Genomic DNA, 20,416 nt, shown 5'->3' on the forward strand with positions numbered 1-20,416 from the left:
GGGGGGGGGGGGGGACTGCCTGGGAGGGTGGATGAGCGAGAGATAACATGAAGGGTTGGGGAAACTGGCACGTACGGGTGAGGGCCAGTGTACAAAGCTGTGTAAATATATCATTTTGCCATGTATATATCTTGCTCTGCGCGATTTCTCGTTTTGTTACGGAGGGGGGGGGTTATTGTTTGTAAGGGAGAAAAATTGTGTTAAAGAACTTTAATAAATATATATATTTTTTAAAAATAGATTGATATCCACACCTGCATGGACAAATGGGCCCAATAGCCTCCTCTTATGCTGTCAATCCATGATTCTGTGGACTCCGCATTGAGACACTATCAGCTGGTCTAAACGGACACAAATCAGATGGTGGAAATGAATTTTCTCCTCGGTTCAAACAAATGTAAATTCCAAAGGAACTGGCAAGTGAAATCTGACATGTCTGAACTCTGACCTGTCAAATTTCACATCGATCCCTATGGCAGCATCCTGTCTCGATGTTTGATCTCCCTGCCAGGAATGGACAACAAATGCCTTTGCATCCTCCTGGTGCCGAGAAGTGAACGCAGCAGTCCAGATCAACCAGGATTATTTAAAGGTTCACCATAACCCTATACCCCAACATTACTGCAAGGAGGTTTTTAGGGTAATTTCTAAAGTGGTACACGTGAAACTGGACCCGGGCCCCCGGGAGGCCATACTCGGGGTGTCGGACCAGCCGGGGTTGGAAACGGGTACGGAGGCAGATGTTGTAGCCTTCGCTTCATTGATCACCCGAAGGCAGATCCTGTTGGGATGGAGAGCAGCCTCCCCACCCTGTGCCCTGGCGAGATTCTTGAGAAGATCAAATTTGAACGGAGGGAAAGGATGGAGGGGGTTCTACAATTCATGGGCGTTAAGACACTTTCGAGAATTGGATACATCGAACATTGGGCGGGGGGGGAGGGATACCTGTATGAGTTAATGGTGACTATAGGTGATTCCAAATTCCTTTTTGTCATTTGTTTATGTTAACCTGCGGGCTGCTGTTTGGGGTTTGGTGGGAGGCTGGGATCGTTGTTATTGATATGGGGATTGACATTACATTCGTTACTGATTATTGTTTATTGTTGGGTGTAAATTTGAGAGAAAATGTGAAAAAGAGACTAAAAATATATATATTTTTTAAAAACTTTATATCCCATCTACAAAGCCAATTCAGTGTACTTTCTTTACCGATTGGTGGACACACTCCCCGGTCCCTATATCATTTATTTGAGATTTCCTCGCCTTGCTCTTCCAACCAAAATGTTTCAGTTTACGGTTCTCAACATCAAGTTTCATCTGCTATGTGACGATGTTTTCCACCAATCTGTTTTGTCCTCCAAGTCTATCACTATCCTCCTCTCACTTCACAATATTTCAAAGTTACATGCCATTTAAAAACATTGAAATTGCACCCTGCACACTCAGCATTATTCTCGTTTCCAGCACATTTTAGTTCAGTTTTCATCCGGAATTACAGCAAGAGCCTTTCACAGCCTCATTATCACAACACAAAAATCCTGTCTTCTAATTTCAATGGGATGCTTCACTCAACATTTTAGAATAAATTGTTATTTTAAAAAGATGTTATATCCAGAGCATGAGATCATCCAGTCAATAGGAAAGCAGTGGAACAGCTGCAAAGTCGACAGAAGAGCTATATTTTTCCCTTCCCATGCCTCCATTCACACAAAGTAACATTGGTTCTCAACAGCTCAACCCTTGGCCGTCCATAATAATTAATACAGTTGTTTTAGAATAAAATTCAAGCCAGTGACTAAGATCATTTATCTGGTCCTCATCAGGGGTGTTAATGCACAAGACAGCATTCAAGGAAGGTGAGAAACAGCCTTGAGTAATTTCATTTAGAGTTGGCTATGTTCTCGTGCTTATATCACAGACAGTAATGCAGGTGTGTTACACATTTATTGTTCAGAAACAGGCCATTTAACCATTCTGGTTTATGCCGGGCTTTAGGCTCCACACAAGCATCCCCCATGAATCCTATCAACGTAACTTGGTATTTTTGTTGCCCTCCTGTGCTAGTCGTAGCTTTTCCATCAACATGTGATCTTAGACCGGAAGACCATAAGACAGAGGAACAGAATTAGGCCACTCAGCCCATCGAGTCTGCTCCGCCATTCAATCATGGCTGACATTTTCTCATCTCCATTCTCCTGCCTTCTCCCCATAACCCCTGATCCCCTTATTAATCAAGAACCTATCTACCTCTGTCTTAAAGACACTCAATGATTTGACCTCCACAGCCTTCTGCGGCCAAGAGTTCCACAGATTCACCGCCCTCTAGCTGAAGAAATTCCTCCTCATCTCAGTTTTAAAGAATCGTCCCTTTAATTTGAGATGGTGTTCTCTGGTTCTAGTTTCTCCTACAAGTGGAAACATCCTCTCCACATCCACTCTATTCAGGCCTCGCAGTATCCTGTAAGTTTCAATAAGATCCCCCCTCATCCTTCTAAACTCCAACGTGTACAGACCCCGAGTCCTCAAACGTTCCTCATACGACAAGCTCTTCATTCCAGGGATCATTCTGGTGAACCTCCTCTGGACCCGTTCCAAGGCCTGCTCATCCTTCCTAGGTACAGGGCCCAAAACTGCTCACAACAGAACATAGAACACTCCAAATTGGGTCTGACCAGAGCCTTATACAGCCTCAGAAGTACATCCCTGCTCTTGTATTCTAGCCCTCTTGACATGATTGCTAACATTGCATTTGCCTTTCTAACTGCCGACTGAACCTTGAGAGAATCGTGAACAAGGACTCCCAAGTCCCTTTGAGCTTCTGATTTCCTAAGCATTTCCCCATTTAGAAAATAGTCTATGCCTAGATTCCTCCTTCCAAAGTGCATAACCTCACACTTTTCCACATTGTATTCCATCTGCCACTTCATTCCCCACTCTCCTGGCTTGTCCAAATCCTTCTTCAGCCCCCCTGCTTCCTCAATGCTACCTGTCCCTCTACATATTTTTGTATTATCTGCAAACTTAGCAACAGTGCCTTCAGTTCCTTCTTCCAGATCATTAATATATATTGTAAAAAGTTGTGGTCCCAGCACCGACCCGAGGCACACCACTAGTCACCGGCTGCCATCCTCAAAAAGACCCCTTTATCCCCACTCTCTGCCTTCTGCCAGTCAGCCAATCCTCTATCCATGCCAGGATATTACCCTGAACACCATGGGCTCTTAACTTATTTAACAGTCTCCTATGCGGCACCTTGTCAAAGGCCTTCTGGAAATCTAAATAAATCATGTCCACTGGTTCTCCTTTATCTAACTTCCTTGTTACTTCCTCAAAGAACTAACAGATTTGTCAGACATGACCTCCCGTTGACGAAGCCGTGCTGACTCAGTCCTATTTTACCATGCACTTCCAAGTACTCCGCAATCTCATCTTTAATAACAGACTCTAAAATCTTACCAATGACCGAAGTCAGGCTAACCAGCCTATAATTTCCCGTCTTTTGCCTCCCTTATTTAGTCACTTTCCAGTCCTCTGGGACCCTTCCTGCCTCCAGTGATTCCTGAAAGATCATCACCAATGCCTCCCAAATTTCCTCACCTATCTCTTCTAGAACCCTAGGGTGTAGTCCATCCGGTCCAGGTGACTTATCCACCTTCAGACCTTTCAGTTTCCCCATAACCTTCTCCTCAGTGATGGTCACTGCACTCACCTCTGCCCCCTTCACCTCAACCATTCCAGATTCTCAACAGTCCCTGTACTACAATTTATTTGTATGTTAAAAATATTTGTGATGTAATTTCGACTTCATTTTTATTTTGGGATTGATTGTTCAGAATGACTGATTACTCGTTATTTGTCTTCATAATTTGGCATCTGCCACCATGATGATTTCTCAATAAACAAATTATCTATCTATCTATCTAAAGAGGTTCAACTAGATCCCACTTCAGATTTATTTGTGACTTTTATATAAAGGCCTAGTTTTGGATTCCACCATAAGTGAAAACATCTTTGCCGCATCTGCCCTGTTGAATCCTTAATTTTGAAGACCTCCAGAAGATCTCCTCAATCATCTCTTCTGGAGAGCTCTGGCCTATTCCTCATGGTTTTATTCCCTCAATCTGGCATAACCCTTGCAAACCTTTTTTACACTTTCTCCAGGGCTTCTCAAAGAACAAAGAACAAAGAAATGTACAGCACAGGAACAGGCCCTTCGGCCCTCCAAGCCCGTGCTGACCATACTGCCCGACTAAACTACAATCTTCTACACTTCCTGGGTCCGTATCCTTCTATTCCCATCCTATTCATATATTTGTCAAGATTCCCCTTAAATGTCCCTATCGTCCCTGCTTCCACTACCTCCTCCGGTAGTGAGTTCCAGGCACCCACTACCCTCTGCGTAAAAAACTTGCCTCGTACATCTACTCTAAACTTTGCTCCTCTCACCTTAAACCTATGCCCCCTAGTAATTGACCCCTCTACCCTGGGGAAAAGCCTCTGACTATCCACTCTGTCTATGCCCCTCATAATTTTGTATACCTCTATCAGGTCGCCCCTCAACCTCCTTCGTTCCAGTGAGAACAGACCGAGTTTATTCAATCGCTCCTCATAGCTTATGCCCTCCATACCAGGCAACATTCTGGTAAATCTCTTCTGCACCCTCTCTAAAGCCTCCACATCCTTCTGGTAGTGTGGCGACCAGAATTGAACACTATACTCCAAGTGTGGCCTAACTAAGGTTCTATACAGCTGCAACATGACTTGCCAATTCTTATACTCAATGCCCCGGCCAATGAAGGCAAGCATGCCGTATGCCTTCTTGACTACCTTCTCCACCTGTGTTGCCCCTTTCAATGACCTGTGGACCTGTACTCCTAGATCTCTTTGACTTTCAATACTCTTGAGGGTTCTACCATTCACTGTATATTCCCTAACTGCATTAGCCCTTCCAAAATGCATTACCTCACATTTGTCCGGATTAAACTCCATCTGCCATCTCTCCGCCCAAGTCTCCAGACAATCTAAATTCTGCTGTATCCTCAGACAGTCCTCATCGCTGTCCGCAATTCCACCAACCTTTGTGTCGTCTGCAAACGTACTAATCAGACCAGTTACATTTTCCTCCAAATCATTTATATATACCATTTTCCTCCAAATCATTTATATATCCTTTTCCAGAATGAAAGTGGTATCACAAAGTTGCTGACGTCAGCCACCTTCCAGCTCTTTCACTTTCTGATGTCTGACCCAGGATGCCTTTAAGATCGCCTGACTGTAAGAAATATGAGCACGTGTCGACCATTCCATCTCTCGGGCCTGCTCCACTATTCAATAAGGTCATGGCTGATTTGAATGTGACCTGAATTCTACTTTCCTGCCTGTCCCCCATAACCCTCAGCTCTCTTGTTGATTAATCAGTGCTGATACAGATGTTTGAGTGGTGGCAGGATAGAATCAACAAGCAGCCCTGACACATACCCATTTTCAGATAGGTGTCAATGATCGGGCAGGTTATTTGTTCCCTGGCGGTACTCAGGTGCACACAAGTGAACATCAGAACAAGATATACTTGCAATAGCAAGAAGTCACAGATACACCTTGCACATTTGAAAATATTTCTTCAGTTGAAGGAATTACATTTATTCCAATTGGGAAAAAGAGTGAAGTTTAATTACTATTCCTCTGGTCCCAGATTCTACAAAAAGGCAAAAGGAAGCAGCGATAGGGTATCCACTTATGTCTGCTGAACACACTTACCCAAACAGACTGTGGCCAAACGGCCACCTAAAATGGCTTCATGCAAAGGATGCTGGGAGAATTGGCCACATTCGAGGTCAAGCAGGCTGCAGCTCAAATAAACCCTGATGAATAAACTGCAGCCCAGACTCTCGCAATACACAGGAAAAAGGCCATGCCCAGGCCATCCCAGGGAGAATAGGGCTAGCATGTTAATTTCACGCATCTACCAGACACAAAGGCACTTACTTGCATTCCTTATATTGGAAGGGCCTACGTGTCCCAGGCACTTACAGCATGGCCGGTGATTGCACACCCCGCAATCAAAGTGGCAGGCCCTGATTGGACCTGATCGATCAGGATGATCGAACCCTGATCGATTGATTGGCAGCATCCTCTTGACCGCCCAAAAGGGCGCAAAATCAATAAGGATAAAATGCACTACGTCACCCTACACTCTCTCTCTGCAGCAGCAATGGGACAACGGTGGCCTTCACGGGCCAAAGCAAGAAAGACCATCAAGACCATCACCCGACCATCAGAAGGAAGACCAGAGCCAGGAACAGAGCAGACCAAGGACTGAACATCGAGGACTAAGATTCGGGATACAGATAAAGGTCAATATCTGTCTGGTACTTGCTAGTCACTCTGAAGTTAAGTCAAGGTCTCGTATGAACTTGCAGTGCTCTGTAGTGTAACTTATATTATTAATTTAAAAATTATGTTGAGTGTGAGATTGTGCAACAATAACATTGAATGCATGCGAATATATATATTGATTGAAAGAAATAGACTTGCAGTCATTTGTCCACTGTACATGGGTTAGACACACTGTGGTAGCAACAGAATCAATATGGTTAAGATTCCCTTTTGCTCCATGGAAACATTTTTTTAAAAATTAACACCAATTCAATTAGGGGTGTGCTGGTTTTGACAGCAACACACGTAATATGAAAGAAAAAGAATACCTGCAACAAATGCAATCCAGATAGCTCCAAGTTCCATTTGCATTGACCAGCAAGCCACTAAAACTCAATTCCCATTCCATGTTCCTTGTTCAAAAGTAAAGCTGAGCCAATATTGCCCAAATAGGTAGCAACGAATGTAGGTAAAGCTGCCAGCACGGTATTCCAACAGGATTGTCCCAAACAAACTCACCAACAGCAACTGCATAATTACTCCCCTCCACACCAACCACCCTGACCTGCTACAATCTAAACATCTGGAATATCCTCTTCCAGCATCATAAGATCTCTCTCCTCTAACAAATGCGTAGATAAAAGTTATATATCCATGTAATTTTTCCAAAACAGTAAATAGATTAAACTGGCCACTTGTCAAAATAACCATGTTTGTTCAAAAGGTGAACCTTCAGTTGCTCAGCCTGTGCTTAAGTCTTCCACCGACAGGTGAATAGTAATGATATTTACACAACTACATCAACTTTACGCAGATGCATGAATTAATGTTAACACTAGCAAGAGTGTTATATTGAGCAATGAAATTACATGGTGCACAGAACCATTATGGTGCAAAGTTTAGATTCATGTGCACCGTAGTCAGAATGGGGCTTCAAATTAAATGTAATTTAACCTCACCAATTTAATATTAAGCCCATTGCACCACACGTTGTATTGGATTAATTTGAACTTCTGATAAACAGTTAAGTTCTGTTCTGTTTGGTACTGGGTTTTTTTGGGTGCTGGGTGGGGTAGGGTGAAATGGTTCGTAGTGGGGGTTTGGTGAGAGTGTGGGTGTCGGTGGTTCAAGATATCCCACTCCCTGTCATTCTGGGGGGGGCCCCCGAGGTGGGGGAGCTGGGATCAGGCCGCGAAAGGGAGCTGTGCCAGAGGGGGCGGGCTTGGTGGAAAGCACGGGCTTTTTCCTGCGCTAGGGAAGGGGGCGGGGTCAGGAGAGGGGTGGTGCTGGAGAGGAGTGTCAGGTGGACGGGGGGCGGTCGATGGAGTGGCGGGAGCAGCCGGGGTCAGGAGTCAGCTGACTTACGGGAGTGCTATGGGGGGAGCAATGCAGCTGGGGGGGGGGCCTGGGTTGCTGCTGCATTGGCCAAAGGGGAGTTGGAGCCTGGAGAGAGTCGGGGTGGGGGTCTGCCGCTGGGGGGAACGGAGAGTGCGGGAGGCGCAGGCACGTGGCTGGCCTAGAAAGGGAGATGGCTAATCGGCCGGGGGGGGGGGGGGGGGGGCCACAGCCCCCTGATCCGGCTGATAACTTGGAATGTGAGAGGCCTGAACGGGCCGTCAAGAGGGCCCGTGTGTTCGCGCACCTGAAGGGACTGAAGGTAGATGTGGTTATGCTCCAGGAGACGCATTTGAGAGTGGCAGATCAGGTTAGGCTGAGAAAGGGGTGGGTTGGGCAGGTTTTCCACTCGGGGTTGGACGCAAAGAATCGAGGGGTGGCGATTTTGGTGAGGAAGCGGGTGTCGTTTGAGGCGCTGAGCATCGTGGCAGATAATGGAGGTAGGTATGTGATGGTGAATGGTAAGCTGCAGGGGGTGCGGGTGGTATAAGTGAATGTATATGCCCCGAATTGGGACGATGCCGGATTTATGCGGCGCATGTTGGGCCTGATTCCGGACCTGGAGGCAGGGAGCTTGATAATGGGGGGAGGGGGGGACGGACTTTAATATGGTATTGGATCCAGCATTGGACCGCTCTAGGTCCAGTAAGAGGCCAGCGGCGGCCAAGGTGTTGAGGGGGTTTATGGACCAGATGGGAGGAGTGGACCCAGGGACGTTTGTTAGGCCGAGGGCCAGGGAATTCTCTTTCTTTTCCCACGTCCATAAAGCCTACTCCCGGATAGACTTCTTCGTTATGAGCAGGGCGCTGATCCCGAGTGTGGAGGACACGGAGTATTCGGCCATAGCCATCCCAGACCATGCCCCGCACTGGGTGGAGCTCGAGCTAGGAGAGGAGAGGGGCCAGCGCCCGCTGTGGCGCCTGGATGTGGGCTTGCTGGCAGATGAGGCGGTGAGCGGGCGGATCCGGGGGTGCATTGAAAGATACCTAGAGGTTAACGACAATGGGGAGGTGCAGGTGGGGGTGGTCTGGGAGACGCTGAAGGCGGTGATTAGGGGAGAGCATATCTCCACTAGGGCCCACAAGGAGGGGAAGGAGAGGAGAGAGATGGAGAGGTTGGTGGGGGAGATTTTACGGGTAGATAGGAGGTATGCAGAGGTCCCCGAGGAGGAACTATTCAAGGAGCGACTAAGCCTCCAGGCCAAGTTCGACCTGTTGACTACCAAGAAGGCGGAGGTGCAGTGGAGGAAGGCGCAAGGGGCGGTGTATGAGTACGTGGAGAAGGCTAGCTGGATGCTGGCACACCAGCTGCGGAAGCAGGAGGCAGCGAGGGAGATTGGGGGAGTTAGGGATAAAGGGGGGGGAACACGGTGCGGAGTGCGGTGGGAATAAATGGGGTATTTAGAGACTTATATGAGGGGCTGTATAGGTCTGAGCCCCCGACGGAGGGGGGGGGGGGGGATGCATCGTTTTCTGGACCGGCTGAGGTTCCAGAGGGGCAGGTGGCGGGGCTTGGGGCACCGGTAGGGCTGCAGGAGCTGACTAAGGGGCTGGGGAGTATGCAGGCGGGGAAGACACCGGGGCCAGATGGGTTCCCGGTGGAATTTTACAGGACGTATATGGACCTGTTGGGCCCACTATTAGTGAGGGGGGGGGGGGGGGGGCCTACCCCCGTCGATGTCCAGGGCGCTGATCTCGCTGATCTTGAAGCAGGACAAGGACCCTTTACAGTGTGGGTCGTATAGGCCAATCTCTCTCCTCAACGTGGATGCGAAGCTGTTAGCTACCAGAATTGAGGACTGTGTCCCGGGGGTGATCCACGAGGACCAGGCGGGTTTCGTGAAGGGAAGGCAGCTAAACACCAATGTTCGGAGGCTCCTAAATGTAATCATGTTTAAAAGGTGGGATATGCTGCCACTCTCCCTGGCGGGTAGGGTACAGTCGGTGAAGATGACTGTGCTCCAGAGGTTCCTTTTTATATTCCAGTGCCTCCCCAGCCTGATCCCCAATTTAAGTGGGTCAGCAGATGCATCATGGGGTTTGTGGGCGAAAAAGACCCCGAGGGTGAGAAGGGTGTTTCTGGAACGGAGCAGGGACAGAGGAGGGCTAGCGTTGCCTAATCGGTGTGGGTATTACTGGGCTGCCAGTGTGGTGATGATACGCAAGTGGGTAATGGAGGGGGAGGGGGCGGCGTGGAAAGGGCTGGAGATAGCATCCTGTCTGGCGACGAGTCGGAGAGCGCTGGTGACGGCATCGCTGCCCCTCCCGCCGACAAGGTACACCACGGGTCCATTGGTGGCGGCGACCCTCAAAATTTGGGGGCAATGGAGACGCCACAGGTGGGAGGCAGAGGCTTTGGTGCGGTCCCCGATCAGAGAGAACCATCGGTTTGTCCCGGGGAGAATGGATGGGGGGGTTCCTGTGCTGGCACAGGGTGGGTATTAGAAGGATGGGGGACCTGTTTATAGATGGGACGTTTGCGAGCCTTGGGGAGCTGGAGGAAAGATTCGGGCTCCCCCTGGAAATGCCTTCAGGTACATGCAGGTAAGGGCGTTTGTAAGACGGCAGGTGAGGGAATTTCCACTGCTGCCAGCACGTAAGATCCAGGATAGGGTGCTCTCGGGGGGGGGGGGGGGTTGGAGAAGGCACGGTCTCGGCGATCTACCAGGAGATGCAGGAGGAGGCGGCGGCCTCGGTGGAGGAGCTGAAAGGTAAATGGGAGGAGGAGCTGGGGGAGGAGATAGACGAGGGTGCGTGGGCGGACGCCCCGAGTAGGGTAAATTCTTCCTCCTCTTGCGCCAGGCTTAGCCTGATACAATTTAAGGTTCTGCACAGGGCGCACATGACCGGGGCAAGGCGGAGTCGGTTTTTTGGAGTAGAGGACAGGTGTGTGAGGTGTTCGGGGAGCCCAGCAATTCACGCCCACATGTTTTGGGCGTGCCCAGCGCTGGATGGGTTCTGGAGGGGTATTGCGAGGACTTTGTGTTTACTACTGTGTTTATTATCGTTTAATGGGAGGCTTGTATACTGGGGGAATACATGACATAGCTACAAGATGTTTATTTATGTGTTCTTTGTTTTATCTTATTTCTGTAAGGGGGGGGTTTTGTTGAAAATGTGTGAAAAATTTGAATTAAAATATTTTTATTTTAAAAAAAACAGAATGGCTTGCTGGGCCATTTTAGAGGGCAGCTAAGAGTCAATCATAGATCTCAAATCACATGCAGGCCAGGTAAGGATGGCAGATTTCCTTCCCTAAATGGCATTAGTGAACTAGATGGCTTTTTGCAGTAATCCAGTAGGTTCATGATCAATATGAACGAGAATTGCATTTTATTCCAGATTGAATAAATAATTGAATTTAAATTCCCTCGGCTGCCATGGTGTGATCTGAACTCGCATCTCCATCTTATTCAAACCTCTGGATCACATGCTTAGTAGCATTGCCACAACACAACTTCCCCCTTCATCTCTGACTGCATGTGCTCCAGTTCAATGTTGATGAGCTTGAGGGGCAGCTGGGCACAGTCCATCACACAAGGACAATTTCAAAAAGAATGAGAGTAGATGATCAGAATTTCTTCTTAAATATACAGAGTTGACAGGTATGTAATGTCCTACAATAAACAATGGTGGAAGAGAAATTCAGGATATAATTTGAAAGGAGAATAAAGCAGAGAAAGAGGAAAGGAAAATATAGCTCCTTTGAGAGTTAGCATTTAGGTACTGGGCGAAACATATCAATGGTGAAAGATCAGTGAAGGACAGAGTGGGCCTATAAGGGATAAGCAGGGTAAACTGCTCACTGAAGCGGAGGGTATGACAGTGGTACTAAATGAGTACTTTACTTCTGTCTTTACCAAATTACAAGATGGTGACAATGACCCAGTTGAAAATGTGGGTGTTGAGCAACTGAGCAGTATAGTGATAAAGAAAAGGTGCTAAAAGGGCTGGCAGCACTCCAGGTAGAGAAGTATCCAGGCCCGGATGGGATACATCCTAGATTGCTGAGAGGGGTAAGGGAGCATATTGTGGAGCAGTTAACAGAAATTTTCCAGGCCTCTCTGAACACAGCATTCGTCCCAAGAGACTGGAAGCTTGCAAATGTGACGCCATTGTTTCAGAAAGGGGCAACGGATAACCCAGGAAACTACAGACCTGTCGGCTTGACATCAATAGTGGGAAAAATAAATTAATACTAAACAGTCAACATGGCTTTGTCAACGGCACGTCGTGTCTGACAAATTTATTTGAGTTCTTTGACGAGGTGACACAGGCAAAGGATGCAGGTAGTGCCATGGATGTTGTAGATTTGGACTTTCAGAAAGTGTTTGATACAGTGCCACATGGCAGGTTTGTTAGAAAATTAGAAATGTGAGGTACTGCATTTTGGTAGGTCTAACCTAGAGGGGAAATATATCATAAATGGTAAAACTCATCGGAATATTGAAAGTCAGAGACATCTGGGCGTGCAGGATAGAGTGGATGGGCAGGCACCCTTTCCCAGGGCGGAGGGGTCAGTCACCAGGGGGCAGAGGTTTGATGTCCGTGGGGCAAAGTTTAGAGGAGATGTGAGAGGCAGGTTTTTTACACAGAGGGTGGTGAGTGCCTGGAACGCGTTGCCAGGGGAGGCTGTGGAAGCAGATACATTAACGGCGTTCAAAAGGCATCTTGACAAACACATGGATAGGATGGGTATAGAAGGATACGGCACAAGGAAATGCTGAGGGTTTTGGCAAAGGTTGGTATCATGACCGGTACAGGCTTGGAGGGCCGAAGGGCCTGTTCCTGTGCTGTATTGTGCTTTGTCTTGTGCTGTATTGTTCTTTGTCCTTTGTTTGGCATTGATGGGTCCTTGGCAGCATGGATTAGAAGTTGGCTAAGAGATAGGAAACAGAGGGTAGGTATAGACGGGCATTTCTCAGGCTGGAGACGAGTTGAAAGTGGCGTTCCCAGGGCTCAGTGTTGGGAACATTGCTTTTTCTTTTATATATAAATGATTTAGACGTGGATGTTGAGGGCAAAATCTATAAATTTGCAGATGATACTAAGCTAGAGAGAATAGTGAATTGTGAGGATGACGCTGAGCAACTTCAGAGGGACATTGACAAGTTGGCCAAATGGGTAGGCACCTGGTGGATGACCGTCAATGCAGCGAAATGTGAAGTAATTCATTTTTGGATTAGAAACATGTGGAGACAATATAGACTCAATGGTACACCTTTGAGGGGAGTACAGGAGCAGAAGGACCTCGGAGCTCAAGTGCATAATTCTCTGAAGCTGGCCAGGCAAGTTGAAACAGTTGTTAAGGCGGCTTAGAGCATCCTTGGCTTTATGAATAGAGGCATAGAGTATAAAAGCAAGGAAGTGATGGTGCACCTCTACAAATCATTGGCCAGACCACATTTGGAGTAGTGTGTTCAGTTCTGGGCACCTTATTTAAGGAAGAATGTTAAAGCCCTGGAGAGAGTGGAGAGGGGATTTACTAGAATGATGCCAGGAATGACCAGGAATGAGGAATTTTAGATACAAGGAAAGATTCAGAAATTGGGCTTGTTCTCATTGGAGCAGAGAAGATTAAGAGGCGACCTTATTCAGGTGTTCAAAATTCTGAACAACTTTGACAGAGTAAAGAAGGATATTCTGTTTCCACTAGTTGGTTTGTCAGTGACTAGGGGTCACAATTTCAAGATGTTCAGCAAGAGAGCTCGGAGTGAGATGAGGAGTAACTTCTTTACTCAGAGTTATTGGGGTTTGGAATGTGCTGCCTGGGAGAGTGGTGGAGGAAGATTCAAAAGAGAGCTGGATATATATTTGAAAGTGATTGATTTCGAGGGCTACGGAGATAGGCCTGGGAAATGGGACTAGCTAGGTTGCTCTTTTGGGAGCCGGTGCAGACACGATGGGCTGAATGGCCTCAGTCTGTGCTGTAAATAACAAATAAAATAGCCTCTTCGCCTCTACCTGTGCGGCAGAATTCGCCTCATTCGCCTCTACCTGTGCGGCAGAATTCGCCTCATTCGCCTCTACCTGTGCGGCAGAATTCGCCTCATTCGCCTCTACCTGTGCGGCAGAATTCGCCTCATTCGCCTCTACCTGTGCGGCAGAATTCGCCTCATTCGCCTCTACCTGTGCGGCAGAATTCGCCTCATTCGCCTCTACCTGTGCGGCAGAATTCGCCTCATTCGCCTCTACCTGTGCGGCAGAATACGCCTCATTCGCCTCTACCTGTGCGGCAGAATTCGCCTCATTCGCCTCTACCTGTGCGGCAGAATTCGCCTCATTCGCCTCTACCTGTGCGGCAGAATTCGCCTCATTCGCCTCTACCTGTGCGGCAGAATTCGCCTCATTCGCCTCTACCTGTGCGGCAGAATTCGCCTCATTCGCCTCTACCTGTGCGGCAGAATTCGCCTCATTCGCCTCTACCTGTGCGGCAGAATTCGCCTCATTCGCCTCTACCTGTGCGGCAGAATTCGCCTCATTCGCCTCTACCTGTGCGGCAGAATTCGCCTCATTCGCCTCTACCTGTGCGGCAGAATTCGCCTCATTCGCCTCTACCTGTGCGGCAGAATTCGCCTCATTCGCCTCTACCTGTGCGGCAGAATTCGCCTCATTCGCCTCTACCTGTGCGGCAGAATTCGCCTCATTCGCCTCTACCTGTGCGGCAGAATTCGCCTCATTCGCCTCTACCTGTGCGGCAGAATTCGCCTCATTCGCCTCTACCTGTGCGGCAGAATTCGCCTCATTCGCCTCTACCTGTGCGGCAGAATTCGCCTCATTCGCCTCTACCTGTGCGGCAGAATTCGCCTCTACCTGTGCGGCAGAATTCGCCTCTACCTGTGCGGCAGAATTCGCCTCTACCTGTGCGGCAGAATTCGCCTCTACCTGTGCGGCAGAATTCGCCTCTACCTGTGCGACAGAATTCGCCTCTACCTGTGCGACAGAATTCGCCTCTACCTGTGCGACAGAATTCGCCTCTACCTGTGCGACAGAATTCGCCTCTACCTGTGCGACAGAATTCGCCTCTACCTGTGCGACAGAATTCGCCTCTACCTGTGCGACAGAATTCGCCTCTACCTGTGCGACAGAATTCGCCTCTACCTGTGCGACAGAATTCGCCTCTACCTGTGCGACAGAATTCGCCTCTACCTGTGCGACAGAATTCGCCTCTACCTGTGCGACAGAATTCGCCTCTACCTGTGCGACAGAATTCGCCTCTACCTGTGCGACAGAATTCGCCTCTACCTGTGCGACAGAATTCGCCTCTACCTGTGCGACAGAATTCGCCTCTACCTGTGCGACAGAATTCGCCTCTACCTGTGCGACAGAATTCGCCTCTACCTGTGCGACAGAATTCGCCTCTACCTGTGCGACAGAATTCGCCTCTACCTGTGCGACAGAATTCGCCTCTACCTGTGCGACAGAATTCGCCTCTACCTGTGCGACAGAATTCGCCTCTACCTGTGCGACAGAATTCGCCTCTACCTGTGCGACAGAATTCGCCTCTACCTGTGCGACAGAATTCGCCTCTACCTGTGCGACAGAATTCGCCTCTACCTGTGCGACAGAATTCGCCTCTACCTGTGCGACAGAATTCGCCTCTACCTGTGCGACAGAATTCGCCTCTACCTGTGCGACAGAATTCGCCTCTACCTGTGCGACAGAATTCGCCTCTACCTGTGCGACAGAATTCGCCTCTACCAGTGCGACAGAATTCGCCTCTATCAGTGCGACAGAATTCGCCTCTATCAGTGCGACAGAATTCGCCTCTATCTGTGCGACAGGATTCGCCTCTATCTGTGCGACAGAATTCGCAATTTATTAAAATTGCTTCAAATGTTAATGTGGTTGAGAGTCTGGTGCGGTGATAATCAGCAAGCCGAGATCCTAACATCCCCAATAAACAAGCTCGTCTGAAATACCACAAGGTTCAATCATTTTAGATTGATCATCAGACTTGGTCCAGAAAAGGTTACAATTGATTAATGAGCAAGGTTCAACAAATAAACATGTGCAGCATCACAGTGCTACAGTGAAAATACCAACTAATTACAATGAAAACATTGGGACTACACGGTCACGGTGCATCCTTCATGGATAGAGTATTGGCAAAAGGCATAGCAAAATTCCGCACAGCTTGTGCGAGCAAATGAAACAGCTCCAGGATTTGTAATACCGAGTTGCTGCAGTAATGCTCGGATAAATGAACAATTCCCAAACCGTCAATGGGAAATCACTGATTTAAGCTGTGCCCCCTGGTTCTAGACCCTCCCAAAGAGCAGCCACCCTTTCCTATCGCCTCAGAATCAGGTGTGTCTCAATAAGATCACCTCTCACTCTTCTAAACTCCGATGGATATAGGTCCAACCTACCCAACCTTTCCTCATAAAATAATCCCACCCATCCCAGAAAATCAACTGAACCTTCTCTGAACAACTTCTAATGTCTTGTGACCTTTCTCTAAAGTACAGTATGTGTTGAGGGACCTTACTCCGGGGCTGGTTTAGCACAGGGCTAAAGGGCTGACTTTTAAAGCAGACCAAGGCAGGACAGCAGCACAGTTCAATTCCCGTCCCAGCCTCCCCGAACAGGCGCCGGAATGTGGCTACTAGGGGCTTTTCACAGTAACTTCATTTGAAGTCTACTTGTTACAATAATCGATTTATTTCATTTCGTTTCATTAACTCTGATTGTAACTGTGCCCTTCTTCCCCTGGGATTGTTTGATGCGACAGAGCAGAGAAAGATATATTCTGGGGAGCGCATGATCCTGTCTCAGTCTGCAATGGTAGGTCATTTTCGAAGCACCAAGAGTCCCTCAACTTGCCAGAGTACAGGAACTACACAGAAGAAGCAGCTGGAGATGATTTTCCCTGTGAAGGAGCCTCTAATTTTCTTGAATGCTTCTCAGTCGCACAGGTTCATTCTAGAATTGAACACATTCTAATTACAGGTGCACGAACACGCATTCAGCAACAGGAGCAGGATCCCAGACTGTTTTCTTTCCAAGCCTGACAGACCCTTCCATCAGGCAGAAGGTGCAGAAGTTTGAAGACCCGCACATCCAGACATAGGCACAGCTTCTTCCCCACAGCTACAAGACTCCTCAACGACTCCCCCTCGGACTGATCTGTTCCCTGTAAGAACACTATTCACGACGCCCTATGCTGCTCTTGCTCATGTATTTGCTTTGTTTGGCCCCTTGTTCCGCACTGTAACCAATCACTGTTTGTCGACGTACCATTTGTCAATGTTCCCTGTTGATTATTTTTTTGTCTACTATGTACGTACTGTGTACGTTCCATTGGCCGCAGAAAAATACTTTTCACGGTACTTCGGTACATGTGACAATAAATCAAATCAAATGAAATATCAGGGCTACAAATAAATCTACTAAACAAATTGATTATGCAGCTTACTACTTACAGCCCCAAGAAAATGAGAAAAATCACCGTATCTTTTTCTAAACAGAGATATAACAAATATCTCATGTACCTACTTTGTTCTTTTTTAAGCATAAAGAGGCCCAGTGATAGGTTTAAATTCCAAAATGCAGGCTTAATGCATTACATGGGAGTATTTGCCTGGATTGTTGACCAGTCTTAAATTTCTACTCACAAAGTTGACTAAAAAGGAAAACTGTGACCCATGACCTGAAACAAATTAAGTAATTATTGCTGTCAGCTTTGAGTTATGTTGGTGTCAATGTCACTGTCTGACACAGACAGCGGGAGTCCATTCTGGAGACAGTGAAGAGTCGACCTTGAGGAGGCATTTCCTGAACTACCACACGTCACTCACCGTCGATACGGTCAGCTTTCACAGGAAAACAATCAACATCAGGAATTTAAATGGCTTTAACACCAACACCCTCTTGTCCCAGGCAACAGAGGGCTGTCTCCAACTCAGATAACAGCAGCCGCTGACAGATTGCCTGCCATCACATTAGATTAACACGTTAAATGCTGAACTCTACACGTACCATCACAATGACAGAAGGAATTGATTAAATAGGCTGACTGTTTCAAGAAATAAAATGAAGGAATTTTGTCTTTTTAGGTCTCTTCAAGATGTTAAGTCATCCAACTGCAACTGCACTCCAATCGCATTTCACACAGCCAGCAGCCAGGGAGAATTTATCTTCATCAGCCTGGCTTCAATTTGCACCCAGGTCACGTGTCAAAACACAGGTATCCAACACACGGTGTTCCCTCAGTGCACCGTTTTGAATTGAGCAACTCCACAACTGGACAAACAAAGTGTAATTTAGACGATGCAAGTGGAAAAACTCCCTGCTCCCTCTCGGTACATTCCATCTGCAACCAGCCAAAAGGTGTGAGAGCAAGGTGGGCCCGGCTCAGCTAACATCGAAACAGGAGCAGGAGTGTACACCAACCTCCCTTACTGCCTGCCCTGCCACTCAATACGATCATGGCTGATCCTCTATCTCAACACCACACTCCAGCACTCTCCCCTCAGAGTACAGAAATCTATTTTCTAGTGACTTGGCTTACACAGCCTGTGTGGTGGAGAATTCCACAGACTCACCATCCTCTGGGTGAAGAGATTTCTCCTCCGCTCAGTCCGAAATGTATTAACCCGTATCCTGAGACTGTGACCCCTTGTTCCAGACCCCCCACTCCCCCCGCCAGAGAAAACAGCATCCCTGAATCCAGCCTGCCCAGCCCTGTCAGAATGTTAGTTTCAATGAGATCCCCTCTCATTGTTATAAATCAGAGTGAATACAGACCCAGTCGGCCCAATCTCTCCTCATACAACAATCCTGCCAACCCAGCAATCAGTCTGGTGAACCATCGCTGCTCTCCCTCCAGGGCAAGTATATCCTTTCTTAGAGACACACAAACTACACACACTACTCCAGGCATGGTTTCGTCAAGGCCCTGTACAGATGAGGTAAGACATCCTTGCTCCTGTACTCAATTCCTCAGCTAGTGCTTCCAAGATTTGAGCACATTTGATAAGCTGGCATTTCAGTGCAATATTGAAGTATCACTGTGTGGGCGGCACGATAGCTCAGTGGTTAGCACTGTTGCTTCACAGCACCAGGGACCCAGGTATGATGTCTGTGCGAAGTCTGCATGTTCTCCCCGTGTCTGTGTGGGTTTCCTCCGGTTTCCTCCCACAAGTCCCCAAAGACGTGCTGCTCAGTAATTTGGACATTCTGAATTCTCCCTCGGTGTACCCGAACAGGCGCCAGAGTGTGGCAACTAGGGAATTTTCACAGTAACCTCATTGCAGTGTTAATGTAAGCCTACTTGTGACAATAATAAAGATTATTATTATAATACCTCATTGCAGGAGCTTTCCAATTTAGTCTCACAACCCACCTTCTCCGTCCCCTACCATGCAAATTCATTACCGTCAAGAAATGGTCCAGTCGCTTTTGAAAGTTGCTGTGGAAACTGCGCCACAGTCGGTTCAGGCAGAGGGTTCCCGATCTCAGCAGGTTTCTGGAAGACTAATTTCGCCACATTCAACTCCTTTACCAATTATTTTAAACCTCTGCTCTCTGGTTACTGACTCATTTGCCCAAAGAATCACTTTCTCATTCCTTGCTCTATCAAATTGATGTCATCTTTTACAGGAGATGTTAAATCTTGTTTACTTCACACAGAAGATTCTATGCCACACCAACTGACATGCCAAGGAAAAGGCGCTGATTTGACAGCTGCTTTTCAAAGGTGAATTGAGCACTGAATGGAGCCCATTAATGAACGCAAGGAAATTCTTACAGATTCAAATACAGCAAACGTATTAACTACAAGAGAAATGCGGTGGTTAGTTGTTCTTCCATCGAAGACGAGTTTCTCATGGAAACCGACAAAAATGTCGGCGAGAGCCAAGCCAAGTGGGATCACAGGGGTAATATCCTAGGGTAGCACAAGTGGCTTGCACTGTGGCTTCACAGCGCCAGGGTCCCAGGTTCAATTTCCGGCTCGGGTCACTGTCTGTGCTGAGTCTGCACCTTCTCCCCGTGTCTGCGTGGGTTTCCTCCGGGTGCTCCGGTTTCCTCCCACAGTCCAAAGACATGCAGGTTAGGTGGACAGGCCATGCTAAATTGGCCTTAGTGTTCAAAAAGGTTAGGAGGGGTTATTGGGTTACGGGGATAGGGTGGAAGTGAGGGCTTAAGTGGGTCGGTGCAGACTCGATGGGCCAAATGGCCTCCTTCTGCACTGTATGTTCTGGGGCTATCTATAATGGACGCCCGCAAAGGATAATGGGAATTGTGGTCAGGTTGGGACACAGACGATACACAGCCTGTGTATTGTGCAGAGGAAACCAGACCTACACAGATACTTGCACCTGCTAAAGGTCAATCACTGATTTCCCCAGGACAATGAGACGCAAATTGAAACATAGCAGCAGTAACAGACTCGGAGGTGCCTATTCACCTTATTTGGGAGTGCCTACATGCCTCAGACAATAACTAGGACCCGCCCATCTATCAAGGTACCCGCCCCTAATTGGCCAGAATCGATTAGGGTGATCAAAATCCTATTGATCCATTGGATCCCGGGTTGAGACCACCCAAAAGAGCGCGAAAGATTGGAGGATAAGGAGAACTGTGCGACCAACATTCTGTCTCTTTTGGGACCGGCCTCTGCCCCACCAACTGCAGCACATCGA

General features: G+C 47.8%; 1 protein-coding gene and 1 long non-coding RNA gene across 5 annotated transcripts in view; one reads left to right on the forward strand and one right to left on the reverse strand.

The window, feature by feature from the left end:
• Nucleotides 1–20,416, reverse strand: part of LOC140392177 (F-box/WD repeat-containing protein 7-like) — a 321,680-nt gene that overhangs the window by 135,576 nt on the left and 165,688 nt on the right. The window lies entirely within an intron of this gene.
• The window catches only part of LOC140392178 (uncharacterized), a 123,760-nt gene that overhangs the window by 61,720 nt on the left and 41,624 nt on the right, over nucleotides 1–20,416 (forward strand). Inside the window, exon 2 of the long non-coding RNA XR_011935256.1 lies at nucleotides 6,207–6,353. This is a non-coding gene — a long non-coding RNA (uncharacterized lncRNA). The remainder of the gene's footprint in view (nucleotides 1–6,206; nucleotides 6,354–20,416) is intronic.

The sequence above is a fragment of the Scyliorhinus torazame genome, chromosome 15 (assembly GCF_047496885.1).
Source record: "Scyliorhinus torazame isolate Kashiwa2021f chromosome 15, sScyTor2.1, whole genome shotgun sequence".
In the NCBI taxonomy this organism is placed as follows: Eukaryota; Metazoa; Chordata; class Chondrichthyes; order Carcharhiniformes; family Scyliorhinidae; genus Scyliorhinus; species Scyliorhinus torazame.